The sequence below is a fragment of the Narcine bancroftii genome, chromosome 3, assembly GCF_036971445.1.
Source record: "Narcine bancroftii isolate sNarBan1 chromosome 3, sNarBan1.hap1, whole genome shotgun sequence".
NCBI classification, from domain to species: domain Eukaryota; kingdom Metazoa; phylum Chordata; class Chondrichthyes; order Torpediniformes; family Narcinidae; genus Narcine; species Narcine bancroftii.
The window spans coordinates 197,813,096-197,828,318 of record NC_091471.1 but is presented as its reverse complement, the minus strand read 5'-3'; the positions used below and the strand labels follow the sequence as shown (position 1 = coordinate 197,828,318).

Here is a 15,223-nt window from a genome sequence, read left to right as displayed (position 1 = left end):
AAAATAAAATAGCTGGATAAAATGGAGAAGTGGGGCAACTGGGATATAGTTACAACTACAGCGTGAAGTAAAATTAAACGAGGCTGCTGGATCTCTGTGGATTTTGCCAGGCCCGATGAAGGGTTTTGCCTTTTTTTAAATTACAAACCACGTAAAACTTTGGTATTGTTCTTTGTTTAAAATAAAATTGATTTTTTTAATGTTACCATTAGATGGCAGAATAGCTATTCTGAGGTACCCAAAAAATCATTGAATCAAACTAACCTGTGGTATCAAATGTTGGTTACATTTGAACAAATTTCATTGAGAATAGACAGATGGTCAAAAAATATTTGTGTACTTCTCTGATCTGTGCACAGAGGTATACTAAATTTGATGAGGAATCAAAGCATGGAGGTCTCAAAGCTTGTCTCAATTCCACACTATTCAAATAGAAATGTCACTAAATCAGAATATAATCACAACTAATACGAGGTGAATGCTACTGTTCCCGAATCGGACATTTATTAAAACACATTGACCATTCTCACAAATCTACTTCATTTTCCCAAACTCGAAACAAAGTAATCCTATGGTCATAACAATTAACAGGTTATATCCCAGCTTACAAATTTTCTTCTCTTTACAGAAAACAACATGATTATAAAACTTTATTAAAATGATCAGCCCTTTTTTTTCTTAAATATACAAGTGAAAAAATACAGCTTTAGGAGAAACTTCAAATTCCCCATTTTCATCAGTTGTAAAAATTATGAAAATTATTCTTAAAACGAGTATAATATGAAACTTTCAAAACCAGATTACAAGATTCCTTTGTCTGGGAAAGAAAAATTGGACACATATTTTACAAACAAGTTCTGGGATGATGGCTTTTGCATTTAAATATTGGATGTATCACAGGTCACTATCTCCAATTTGTCCCTCTTGACCACTTCATGTACACAAAGATTATACTTCCAAAAGGGTAGCCCAATGCCAGAATCCTCCATAATGATGCGTCGAAATTCCTGGATGATGACCAGAAATAGAACCCTGGTGTAAAAGAAAAAGTGCCATCATGAAATGCAGTTTTCTTTGTATTTTTGCTGGCAAGACATCATTCCAAGACAAGCAAAGTACTTAATCTATAATTCCAGAGTATGCATCAGTAAAGCTGCAGATCATCTTGAGGAAAGTGATTTTAAAAGGGATCTCATATCAAATAACAAATTTTTGTTCAAATATACTTCCAAATGTTTTGGAAAGCTAATCCAATTGTTATTATTAAACCACTCTTTGGAAATATTTTCTACTACAGCCACAATATAAACTGGCAATCGAAAATATCAGTTTAAATCAGTTATTAACCAATTTATTTTAAAGAAAAAGACAATTTACTCAACCAATTAAGGAAGTCAAAGGTTCTAAAGCCAATCTATGCCCAGACAGATAAGCGACTGAAGAATATCTTTCAGCACCCAACTAATAATATCTAGTGAAAGTATACAGACATGAGTGGGATCAGATTTAGGAACAGTAAGTGATCAAAAGTTGGTGAGAGTATCAAGTTTTATAAATTAATTAAGACTAAAAGATGAAGCTGGCAAGCAATAATTGTAGCCAGATAATTATTTCACCCAGGCAATGCAAAACACATACTTTCTCAAATATAATAAACCAAACAAATCCAATGATCAATATTTAAGAGGAAACCAGATTTCCATGTTACTGCTATACATTTCCTGGCTACTGCCAAAGATATTTAATAAATTTGGATTTACTTTTGGGGAAGTTAACATTCATGACAGCCAAATTCCCCAAAAGGAACAATTGTGGATCAAAAGGGAAGTCCACCCCCATAGTTTACATTAATATTTCCCCCAAATTTATCTAAAAAGGTCTTAACCATGCATAACCAGGCAGAATGTATGAATCTATGCCACATCTAAAACACATTTTGAGATTACCGATTTACTATTATGTGACTTTTGAGGTGTGAGATATAGTTGATGTAAAAAAAAATTGAAATGTATCATCCCGTATCTTGAATTAAAAAGACTTGTCATACTATCTAAGCAGAAATTTGACCAGCATTGTTGATCAATTACAATGCCAAAATCTGATTTCCCATCTCTCCCAAGATCAATGTAACTTAATTTTTGGGTTTTGATCTTGAAGCAGGAAATACAAAGTAGAAATAAATTTAGTTGCATTCCCTTTTCAAATTAGAACCTCCATGTCTATGTACATTGATAAGGCCAATGATGGTCCCAACTTATCCCTTAAAAAAGATCGGAATTGGAGATAGCAGAAGAACATTCTGTGAGTCAAATTATATTTATTTTTTTAGTTTTTTAGGCATGAATTGCCTCTGTTGTAACAATCAACATATTGATCATTGGAATATGGAAATACAAAGTTGTAAACCCCTGGAGAAAATGACATAACCTTAGAAATAAATATAAAATTGTCATAGAAAAAAAAATTTTTGACCCTTATATTCCAATGACTTATTATCTTCTCTAACTTTATTCCTTGCCCGCTCCAGTATATTTTCTCTTGTCGTATATCTCAAAAATTTTACTAAGATGGATCTTGGTTTTTGATGTGTCTGTGGTTTCGGAGCTAGTGCCTATGAGCCCTTTCTATTTCCATTTCTTCCTGTATTTCTGTCATTTTCAGGACCTTCGGGATCCATGCTTTTATAAATACTTTCATTTCTGCACCTTCTTCACCTTCCTCAGGCCCACTATTTTTATGTTGTTTTGCCTACTATAATTTTTCAACATATCAATTTTCTGAAATAACAACTCTTGTGTCTCTTTAATTATTTTATCACTTTCTTCCAATTTTCCTCTTAAGTCATTTACTTCCATTTCTACAGTCGTTTCTCATTCTCCCACATTCTCCACTCTTTTCCCTATTTCTGTCATGACCAGCTCTAAACTTTGCATTTTATCTTCTGCTCTTTTCATTTACCTTTTATTTGCGCTAAATTCTAATGATAACCATTCTTTTAGTGATCTCATTTCTTTATCAAATAAACTTTATCTATATTCTGTCCATCAGTTTTACATTCTATTTCTCTGATAAGATCTTGATCTTCTTCTTCCTCTTCTTCTGTGTCTGTATCTGTGTTTGTGTCTTCTTCTTCTCTTCTTTGTGTCTGTGTCTCTTCTGTTTTTCCTGATGAGCCGCTCGCATCTCTTTCTCAGGCCTCCTCTTGCTGGGCCTCTTGTTGCTGGTCCTCCCCTCCTGGGCTGCTCGTCTGTCGGGCCTCCTGTCATTGATCCTCTTGTTGGTCACCTCTACGTTTTTCTCATCTGTTTTCTCGCTCCGTCCTCTGCTGCCTTTCTCGTCCTCCAGCTGAGCGCTCTGGTGTAGGGTATCCCTCAGCTGTTCGTGCTGTGGCTGCCCACTCCTCTGCTGAGCCCTTCTTCTTACTTTGATTGTGAACTTTTGTTTGGCTCCGAGAGCAATTTTTGAAGTCCGCCGGCCGGGAGGTCGCAACTCTGCAAGGCCGGCACTAACCTCGGGGATCGGGCGCTCCTCACCACCACAACTCCCTGTTCCTTCGTGCAAGTAAGGCCTTCTTCTTTCTTCTCCGGCTCTTTTCTACTTTTTTTCGGTTGTTTTTACTTTCTCCTTCTTAGGTGCCATCTTCTTTCTCTTCTCTGTAACTTTACCTTCTATTTCTCATACTTTATTTTTGTTGTGCTTTGTCTTTTCCAAACTTTTTTCCTATTTTTCTGGAGAGGGCGGGTTTTGCCGACCGGCCACTACTCCATCACATGACTCCTATATGATGGGTCTTTGAGGGCATTCCAGAAAGCCAGAGACACACTGGCCAATGCCACCCTCCTGTTCCACCCCAGACTGGAAGCACCTACCTCCAGCACAGTGGTAGGAGGCATACTGGAACAACTCATTGAAGGCTGGTGGCAACTCCTGACTTTTTTGAGCAGGCACTTCCGTCCTCCAGAGTTCAAATACAGTAACTTTGACTGAGAGCTATTCGCACTGTACCTGGCAGTAAGACATTTCTGTTACTTTTTGGAAGGCCGTCATTCAAGGTCTTCACTAATCACAAGCCACTGATTTTTGCCTCCCAATGAACTATCGGACCAGTGGTTGGCCTAACAACAGAGACACTTGTCCTACGTGTCCAAATTTACCACGGACATACAGCACATCATGGGGAAAAGCAACGTGGTAGCCGATGCTCTGTCCCAGGGAGTCGATTACATGATCCTCGAGCTGAAGGAGGAAATAGTCTACGGTGAACCCTTAATCATTCCGGGAGAGTTCCTGGCCCCGATAAATGCCCAGAAGATCCCATGGCAAGGCTCTAGAACTTGCAGAGAAAACTGGGATCCCTGGTCCTGTGGAAACCCCCACCACACGCCCAAGCATAACATCCCCAGGGACTTATCAGTACATTTGAAAGAAGGGACACACATCGGCCACCATACAACGACCCTATGAGGGGTCCTACAGGGTTGTCAGGGACGACAGCTCCACCTTTGTCCTCAACATTGGCGGTAAGGAGGAGACTTTTCCTGTCGACTGCCCGAAACCGGCATATCTGGACTGTAGTGATCAGGTATCTACTCCTGTCCGTAATGCAGGAGCAGACCACCCGAGTCAACAGCCCAATTACTGGTTCTTTGGGGGGTGGGGGGGGGGTCGTGTAGCTGCCTGCGCAAGGAGATGCAGAGTGGGCCACAAAATGGCCGACGAACACAGTGACTGCACGGACCTAGGGGGTGACTTCCTGTATGTCAGGAAGATGGGAACTGTGGCCGGAACACTGGCCAACCCCAGGCCAGTGTTCCAATAACGTGGGGTCCTGATGTCAAAGCCTAGGACCCATATAAGTGTGACGGCCAAAGCAATAAACCAGTCTCAATTCCAATGCTCTGGTGTGCATGTCACTCTTCTCCACGCTCGCATAGCGCGAACGCTACAATCTCTCTTTTAGAAAATTTTTTTTTAAATCTACAGAAATGGAAAGATCTGATGATTACATTAATAGGAAGGGTAAATTGTGTGAAGGTGAGACCTTTCTGTCAGGATATCACTGAAACATTAAGAAGGATATCAGGGATGGCCTTCACGGATGACCTGGAGCTTTATCTTTTGGGCAATTTTATTGAAATAAATAATAAACTAACTAAATTCCAAATTTCATTTGTCAAAATAGCTTTAGCCATGGCTAAGAAATCGATTGTGATTACTGGGAAATCCGACTCCCCTCTACAGAAAAAGAAAATTACAGAAATCTAAAGAACAAATAAGAAGTATTTATAAAAAATATGGTAACCATATTTGGACTATATATGGGCCCAAATATAATTTAAAAAAAGGTGCTACTGTTATAAATATATGTGACCTCCCCAAAGAAGACTTTTTAAAAATTCAACTGTAAGCCCTGATGCTGTACAGATTTATACTGTGAAGGGGGTGAGAGGGAAGGGGTTGTTTTGTTTTCTCTCTCTCTCTCTCTCTCTCTCTCTCTCTCTCTCTCTCTCTCTCTATGTATATATATATCTCTTGAAAATGGAATATTTTAATATGTATATTTATGGCTCATTTAAGGGCTCTTACTTTTATACTATTATTGATTCTTTCCCCTCTCCGTATTGCAGTTTTATTTCTTTTTTTTTTTACACACATGTATGCTGTATGGAATATTTTTTCTTGCACTACCAATAAGTGGCAATTCTGCCTTGTCGGCAGGAAAAATAAACTCAGGCTTGTATATGATGACATGCGTGTACACTGACAATAAATCTGAAATCCTATTACTGTCCATGTCCTTCTCCTTGGAAAATACTGACGCAAAATACACGTTAAGTACCTCACACACTTCCCAAGCTTAAATTCCCACATTTGTTCTTAAGTGAGTGCTCTATCTGCTCCCTAACCATCCTCTTGTTTTTTTTCATTCATGGGATTTTTCTTAATCCTGCTCATCAAAGACATTTTATAGATGTTTTTGACCTTCCCAATGCCCTGATTGAGCTCTTTCTTGCAACTTTTATATTCCTCCAGGGCCTGATTGTATTGAAACACAAAAGTCTGCAGACGCAGTGATTGTAGTAAAAATACACAAAAATGCTGGAGGAACTCAGCCAGTCTTTCAACATCCATTGGAGACAGACATATTGCAGACGTTTCAGGTCTGAGCCCTTCTTCAATGAATAAGCAGAATGAGCAAAAAGCAGGAAATAAGAATAAAGATAATGCTGGCTGGGGGGAGAAACACAAACCATCAATAGGTGTTAATTGGATATGGTATGGGGAGATGTAAGAATTGATTATGTCTGTGTGAAAGGAGAGAGGGAAAAGGGAGTGAGACAGAGGGGGAAGCCAACGGGAGAATAAGTGAGGGGGGAGTGGTTTTAACCAAAGCCAGAGAGGTCAATATTAATGTCATCCGGTTGGAGGAGGCCCAGTCAGAAGACCAGATGTTGTTCCTCCAATTTTCAGGTTGTCTCAGTCTGGCAATGAATGAGTCATGGACAGACATGTCAGCAAGGGAATGGGATGAGGAATTGAAATGGGAGGCCACTGGGAGATCCTCACTATTGCAACGGACAGAGCCAAGGTGCGTTCTCTTAGACTGCGTAGTGTCTCTGATATAGAGACCATGATGGGAGCACCAAATACAGTAAATGATTTCTGCAGATTCACAAGTAAAATATTGTTTCCCTTGGTAAAACTGTTTGGGAACCCGAATGGTGCTGAGGGAGGAGGTATGGGTGAATCTCCTCCATTCAGGGGGGTAGGTACCAAGAGGACAATTGGTTGGGGGTAGGAGTGAACAAGGGAGTCATGGAGGGAGCAGTCCTTGTGTAAAGTGGACAGGTGTCTTGTGGGATCACATAGTAAGTTGTGGAAATGGCAGAGGAGGATGTGCTGGATGCAGAAGATGATGGGGACAAGAGGAATCCTGTCCTTATTGCACGTGGGAGCCAGAGCAGATGTATGGGTAATGGAGGATATGTGATTGAGGGCTGATTGATGGTGGTAGAGCAAAAGCCACGTTGTTTGGAGGAGGAGGATATTTCTGATGATCTGGTATGGAAATCCTCACCCTGGGTGCAGTTGTGATGGAGATGGAGGAACTGATAGAATGGAATCCATTTCCGTGTGTTTTTTCTTGTCTGGTTGCAGCACCCTGAACCTTCCACACATCTCTTTTTTTCTTTTTGACTAAGTTCCTGACCTCTCCTATTATCTAAGGTTCGTTTCTCTTGCCATCCTTATCCTTCCTTTGCACTGGAACATGTCAGTCCTGGGATCCAACTATTTGGTCCTTATATAACAGCCACGTGTCTATTGTGAGCTTGTCAGATAACAGTTGTTCCCAGTTTATTCAGCCTAGCTCCTGTCTTCATCAAGTTATAACTTGGCTCCTCCAATTTAGTACTTTTTCCACAAGACATAAGCTTATCTCTGTCCATAACCAGCTTGAATCTTGATCATTATCCTCAAAATATTCCCCCAATGAAACTCTGATCATCTGGCCAGACTCAATAGCCAGTACAAGGTGTTTGTATTTGATAATGCAAGGTACTTATTTCAAACAAAAGGTCTTGAATGTCTCTTTACCTTCTTGAATTATCTACATACTGTATCAATAAATGGTCCCAGATTTCTACCAAATTCTGCACTATATGAGAGTCCCAGTCTGTTTGGAAAAATTTAATTTACCCCCTGCAATTATCCTGGGGCTTTTACATCTTTCCACAATCTGCCTACATATCTGTGATTGCTCCTTTGTTATTTGTAAACTTTAACCATACTGTCTCACTGAATGAGCCCTCCAGGATGTCTTCTCCAACTTCTGCTGTGACATTCACTGTGAAAACAGTGCAACTCACACTTTTATCTCCCTCTCTATCACATAATCATGTTGAAGTGAACCCAAACTCAATTTTATGTCAGAGAATGAAGAATGCTATATGATGTAGAAGATGGCAAAGTAAATTAAAGCCATAAAAAGTTAAACAAATTGGATATGCTTTGATGGTCTGCTCCAAATGAGAAAAACAGAGAAAGGCATTTATCCATAATATTTCATGACACGTTTCCAATAAATTGCTCAATGATCTTCAGGCACACACTGAAAAAGATTATCTAAACACGGATGCAAGAAATGAATGCCAAGTTCAGAAGACCTGAAACCTGCCCTCAACTGCACAACATATAATTATGGCACCAGTCAGCAAAAATAACTTGTTTCACTGTGAGCTTATCACCACTGGAGACAAATTTTCATTACCAGTCTCTGGAAGACTTTTTCAGGAAACCTTTCTGAAACTTCAGCTGCTTCATCTATTTCACTGCTTCTCTGACATTTGTAATGTTTTTGCTGGGAATTGTCTGCTCAATGCCCACCTGAATAAAGTACAATGAAACTAATAAGTACATCTCCAGTAGATTCTTTGGTGCAGTTAAGTTTAAAACCCATGAAATTCAAGTCCCACTAACAGTAGAAAGAAGGACCAAAAGGCCACCAGTATATGCAGGAAGCATTTCCAACCTTTCCTCAACTGAGATAACCTTTTACACAAGTGACCTGCATTAACCAAACTCAACGTAAGGTTTCATAGCTTTAATGTTCACTCTGAGTTTATTATCAATGTGCATAAATACAATGCACAAATGCACCTTTAACAGCTGAAAAATAAGACCTCAGAGCATACAAATCCCTGAACAGCTTAAGCACAACAGTAAAACATCTGTTGTTTGAATTCATGACTCTTCACCCTCAAACAAGAAGAGATGCTTGTGCTCGGATATCTGAAATGATATGATTGTGGTCAAGAGAGCAACAAGTCTGATTGTAACAATCACAGAAGCCTTTCAATTGCTCCCAGTGAAAAATACATTCCAATAACTCAGCCAGCTCCTCTCACTATAACAATGCAAATCTTCCATCAAGCAACATATTGGACATAACATTCACCAATATGTAGAGCCGCACCAACTACCTGAATGGCCTTTTGAATCTCAGAAAATCTGTCAATTCGACAGAGAAAGATTCTAAAACTATGCACTTCAAATTCAGCTGACCTCAAAGCTTTGTTACCATTCTACCCAATTGCAGGTAACCCAGGATCCTAACTATATCACCAAAACACAGGTGCACTGCAGACTGGGATCACACAATACTGTTATAGCATCAATTCTCTTGATGGACTTTAACCTCATCTGTAACAAGCATTCCACTGAAATCAATATGAAAACAAATAACAAAATGGTTGTCGCTTAATTATTGCCTCTGAAGCTATGTTCACCCAACTTGAAATCAATTTCTAAATGTACAGATGCTAACATGTAAAACATTCAAAAAAGTTGCTTTTAATTATCTTTAGACATGAAAATAGAATCATACTTTAACATCTCTATTGACTTACTTAACCTAACTTAACCCCTTCTAATTCTATATGCACGAGTATGTAGTGTGTGTAAGTTCAGAAAAGTTCCTTGGTTCAGAGTCCAATCTCACTTCTCATTCCTCCAAGTTCACTGGTTGCAGGCAATTCTTATATAGGTACACAATCCTTTATCCAGAACAGTGCGTTCCAAATTTAGGATTTTTCCAGATTTCGGAAAGCCAGAATTAAGCCCACCCGAATTGTGCTGCCGTATCCACCCCCACCCCCTTCCAGTGGCGCTGGATCTCCCCCCCCTTGCATGCCCAACTCACGCTGCTGGTCTCCCCCCTCGCCCACCTGACTCGCACTGCCTGTGTCCCCCCCCCTTTCCCACTCAACTCGCGCTGCCCGTCTCTCCCCTTCGCCTGCCCGACTCACGCTGCCGTCACTCTCCCACTTGCCAGATTTTTGAGCTTTCCGGATTTTAGATGTCCAGATAAAGGATTGTGTACTTGTACTGTGCACGGGATTTAACATGTTAACGTTCACCAGGCTTTGGTGCTCGAAAGGTAAATGGTTACCACTCAGGAAGGTTCTTTTTGGTTTTCAGAGAAAGATTTGTTATTCCAGGACATCCACAACTGATGTACTTCCATCAGCCACTCCAGTGTCTTGCTGACAAAACTTGCCCCTTTCGAGTTCTCCAGATAATAGCCTCTTTCTTTCAGATCGCCACAGAGTTCCTTTTTGTTTCTGTTATTCTAAGTGAAATATTAGACAGCCAGTCCTCTCCTCTTGCATGAACCACAAGGGCTTTGACCAGGCCGTCTTCCAAACAGGCTTGCCAGCTTGTCCTGTTGCTACTTCTGCTGGCTGTAACACTGTCCCAAGTGATCAGTGTGTGTCTCTCTCTCTCTCTCTCTCTCTCTTTCGCGCTTTCAGAGGGAAAACCTGTTTGACTCTCTCTGCTTACAAAACCAGATGACCCTCTTACAACAGCAAACTCTCCTCCAGACAGCTGGGGCTCCAGAATTCTCTTTCATCTGTTGCCTTTGTTAAACAACAATCCATTAGTGAAGTCTCTTGAGCACTCTTCAAAGCTCTTGCAAAAGCTGTGAGAAGCCAAGATGTCTAGCATTAGCAGAGCTGCAGTATTTCAAATAAGATCTGTTTTAAAGTGTTTGTATGTGATGTTCTCTAACAAACCTTTCCCAATTGATCTCCCAAAAACATATCTATATATTCTTCTATACTCTGTCACACTACCTCACTTACTCTTCTTTTGCACAAATTTATTTATTTTTAAAATGTAATTTATGGCAATATTTGCACATGTAATGCTGCCACAAAACAACAAATTTTGTGACATGTTCATGACAATAAATTCTGAATCTCAGATTCTCAAAAGGGAGCAGCATCATTTGGGAAGACACCACACAACTTGTTGCTCTTGTAGTTTGCCTCATGGGCAACAATGATGATTCAGCTTACAGAGATGAGGTTCAGAGGCTCATCAAATGGTGTGAAAACAACAACCTGAATCTCAATATGGACAAGACAAAGGAGATGAAGGTGGAAGATTCTCAACTACACATCAATCTCTCTGATGAGGAGAACACAATGTGAGAGACAGAGAGAGAGAGAGAGAGAGAGAGAGAGAGAGAGAGAGAGAGAGAGATAGATTGAGGAGGGCAAGGCTACCAGCCCCCATCTTGACAACATTTTACAGGAGCACAATTGAGTGTGTCCTATTGTGAGGTACGGTGGCTGCAAAGCATCAGAACACAAGTCAGAACAGAGGAGCATTGAGATCACTAGGGTTTCCCTTTCCTCTAAAGATGACATTCATTGGGAATGTTGCTTAAATAAGATTGAATGAATTTTTGAGGACACCTACCATTCATCACACTGTATATATGACCTATTACTACCTGAACCAGAAAGAAGGTATAGGAACATTAAAATCAGGTCTGCCAGGCTGGGAAACAGATTCTTCCCGCAAGCAGTGACACGGATGAATGATATTCTGAGTGCTGTTTATTATGGGTGAATATTTGTGCGGCATTAGCTGTTTCACCTGGTTGTATTTGTGCAATCAGCTGATACTAAACTTGAACCCATGGAAGAAACACCATGTATCTCAAATAACCCAATCACTTTATCATGCACCTTCTATGGCAAAATCTATAGGTAAGCCTTAGGCATCTCACAGTCCGCAGAAATGGAATAGAGCAAATAATCCACAAAAGCAGGGGACTGTCAAAAAAAATTCAACAGAGAAGATAGAGTCCCAGTTTATCAGTGTTCCTGTAAGTGGATTCACAATCAATTCCTTTCAGCATTAGTGCACTGTCACTACAGTATTAAAACAACTCATCACACTTACTTCAACAGTACTTGGCACCCCTTGGCACAAAATAAATATTGGAGAAATAGCAATCTACCGTAATTCACATGGAACTTTCGAACACTGCATGTCGCCTTAGTTTGGATATGTTCATATGGATATGTTCAATTTGTAAACTGGCATTACCTGCCTGCTTTAGTGGAAACATCATAGCAAAGAAGATCACAACTGCTTATGGGAATGAAACCGGCTTTGGTCGTTTACACTGAACCGAACAAAGCTGGCTTAACGCCGGGTCAGTGTGTCTTTCCATACAGCAAGCTGGCATTCCGGGAGCAAAAGAGGTAGGACATGTAACACAACAGCATTGGCATCTAGTGTCAGGTATAACATACCATATTTAATGGCATGTTAGACCCACATTTTTCCCCCCCCAAAAAATGCTCAAAAATACTCCTCCCACCCCCCCCCCACCCAGTCTTATATGCCCACTGTCGGTCTCCACACTGGTCATTGTTGTGCTGAGAAAGTGTCAGGTTCGAGAGAGATGAGTCTAAAAACAAGGGTTTGCAATCAAATGTCAAACTAATATACAACATTTGAGAGAAGAGCGTGGGAAAATCGTAACAGGAATAAAACGCACGATTAATAAAGGAGCGTGAGAAAATCTATTGCAAGTATTGATATATAGCAGAGGATTTCAAACTTTTTCTTTCCACTCATATACCACCTTAAGTAATCCCTATGCCATAGGTGCTCTGTGATTAATAAGGGATTACTTAAAGCAGTACATGAGTGGGGGAAAAAGGTTGAGAACCACTGCTCTACACCCAATTGGTACTGAAATATTTTACTTGAGAAAAATTGTCATTGGCCCATTTCCTTTGGAGTTATGAAACTGTGCACATAACAAGTCAATTAGGTATGATTAAAACAGTGGTTTTCAAAGTTTTCCTTTCTACTCACATACCACTTTAATTAATCCCTTACTAATCACAGAGCACCTGTGGCAAAGGGATTACTTAAGGTGGTATCTAAGTGAAAAGAAAAAGTTTGAAAAGGACTGATCAAAAGCCTCATCATTCTGCTAAACATGTAGCTCAAGCATCCTGGGCTGCTGGTGTCCTCAGTTCCAGGTCCTTGGCACCCCTCCAGAATGCTTCTCGTGGAATAGCTGGGGCAGAGCTTTGTCAGGTATGAAATCTGATACTGATTATTGAAGTTATTAAGTGTGCTGACATTCAAGGACATGAAAGTAAAAGTTAAAAATGTTGTTAAATGTTTTTACTAATTACAAACATACCATTTATGCTGGCATATAAGATGGTCCTTGAATGTTAAAATGTCACCTTAAAATCAAGGGTCATCTTATATGCCAAGTTTAAAATTCAAACCTTAACAGCAAAGTCTCAGCGCTCCTTCGTGCAAAGTACACTTACATGGTTTGTCCGTAAATACATTTTTAAAAAATGATAAGCATACACATCCTTACCCGAGTTGGTCCCAGAATGCCGAATTGCCCCTTCACACAAACAGCATTCTGGGGCTGACACTGCACTTGCTGTTGGAAAAAATCCGGGACTGGAATGACCCCACCATTCAGTGTCAGGCTTAATTAAAAGCATGAATGAAAGCAAGATGGGAATTGATAATACTTTATTATGTTTACTAGAACTAAAAAATGTTTACTCTCTTTAGTAAAAATGTTAGATAGTGATAAGTTAATTACGAAAAATCTAAAGTATGACGTTTATTCAAAATAATAGGCTATCCCTCTTAAATACTCAACATAATTTCTCCCCTAAATAGTAACTAATGGACAAATATCCGCTCCATTCCAACTGATGAGATCAAGTAGGCAAGGATGTCCCTTATCTCCAGCATTATTTATATTAGCTATTGAGCCACTAGAAGAAACAATTAGGAGCAATTTATAAATCAAGTTATGTAAGGTTGGTCAAGAAGAGCATAAAATAAGTTTATTTGCAGATTACGTTTTCATTTATTTGACAGAATCTGAAACTTACTTGCGGAAATTACACTTTAATTTGGAAAAATATGGAAGATTTCTGGTAAAAAAATGAATTGGGATAAAAATGAAATTATGCCCCTTATGGAAAGAGATTATACTCATTGTCAAGGAAGTACTCAACTTAAATAACTCAAAGATAAAGATTAAATATTTAGGGATTCGAGTAGATAATAATCTAAAAAATTCATATAAACTGAATTATTTGCCATTACTCAAAAAGGTTGAAGATTTTTAAAAATGGAATGATTTTACCTATAACATTAGTAGGAAGAGTTTAATTGTATTAAGATGAATATATTCCCAAGAATACAGCATTTTTCCAAACTTTTTTCAAGGTCACAGGTTTTTTAAAAGAATTAAATAAACATGTAAGGAAATGTCTTTCTACGGAAAGATTAACCTGGAACTAGGAACAGGGAGGCCTACAGCTTCCTAATTTTAAGAATTATTAGCAAGTGACTCAAAAGAGATTTCTTACTTCTCTTTTTGAAGGATAGAAGGTGTGGATTAAAATAGAATTATTTATTGCTCTGCCAGCTCTCTCTATTTTCACTTCCTTTTTCTGATGACAGGAGTGACGTCATCGCTGTGCGAGCCTCCAGTTGGCTGGTGTTCATTCCATCCTGTTTCCCATCCTGAAAGATGCCACATGGGTTGACAGCTGTTGGTCCCTGCAGGGCCCTCGCGATCACCGCATTCGCTGCCGGGTCGCAGGGTGCTACACGACCCACCCCAAAAACCGGCTATCGGAGTGTCCACTGCTGCTTTTGGCAGCCTACCTCTGCATCGAGGGGGGTGAGTCTCAACTGGTTGGCTAATATCTACATGGGCCTCTTTGCCGTCAATGTTCAATACACAGGTCGACCCATTATGCCTGATGATTCTGTATGGGCCCTCGTCTTTCTCTCAGCTGTTTCAGTGCCACTGTGGGAGTTTCTGGATCCTTGGTGGCGGCCAAGAACTCGCCCGGATTACCAAGGGTGCATCGTAGACCATTTATGCTACAGAGCCATTAAAGTCCTCTTTTGGCATGTTGCGTATCCCCAGAAGAGCCCAAGGCAGTTCATCTGCCCAATTAGGCCCCTTGAGCAAAGCCATCAAAGCAGCTTTTAAATGTGTGTGGAACTGCTCCACCAACCCGTTGGCCTGCAGGTGGTATGCTGTGGTAAGGTGGAGTTGGGTTCCCAATAGTTTGGCTAGTGCCGCGCAGAGCCCCAAGGCAAACTGCACTCCCCTGTCGGAGGTAAGATGTTCTGGGACTCCAAACTGGACACCCAGGTGTTGATTAGCGTCCTGGCACAGCTTTCCCTGGTGGTGTCGGTGATCGGGACCACCTCCGCCCACCTTGTGGAGTGGTCAACCTGCTGAGTGGGTATCTCGCTCCATGGGAAACTAGCAGCTGCCCCGTTATGACAACGTGGGCGTGGCTGAACCTATGCCGCGCTTGCTCAAATGTCTGGGGAGGTGCTTTTCTGT

The 15,223-nt window shown here is 40.3% G+C and overlaps 1 protein-coding gene and 1 long non-coding RNA gene across 8 annotated transcripts in view; both read right to left on the bottom strand.

Annotated features, from left to right (window-relative positions):
• rapgef2b (Rap guanine nucleotide exchange factor 2b) overlaps positions 1-15,223 on the bottom strand; it is a 370,696-nt gene that overhangs the window by 294,335 nt on the left and 61,138 nt on the right. The window lies entirely within an intron of this gene.
• The window catches only part of LOC138758004 (uncharacterized), a 27,986-nt gene continuing 13,245 nt past the window's right edge, over positions 483-15,223 (bottom strand). Inside the window, exon 2 of the long non-coding RNA XR_011354032.1 lies at positions 483-1,032. This is a non-coding gene — a long non-coding RNA (uncharacterized lncRNA). The remainder of the gene's footprint in view (positions 1,033-15,223) is intronic.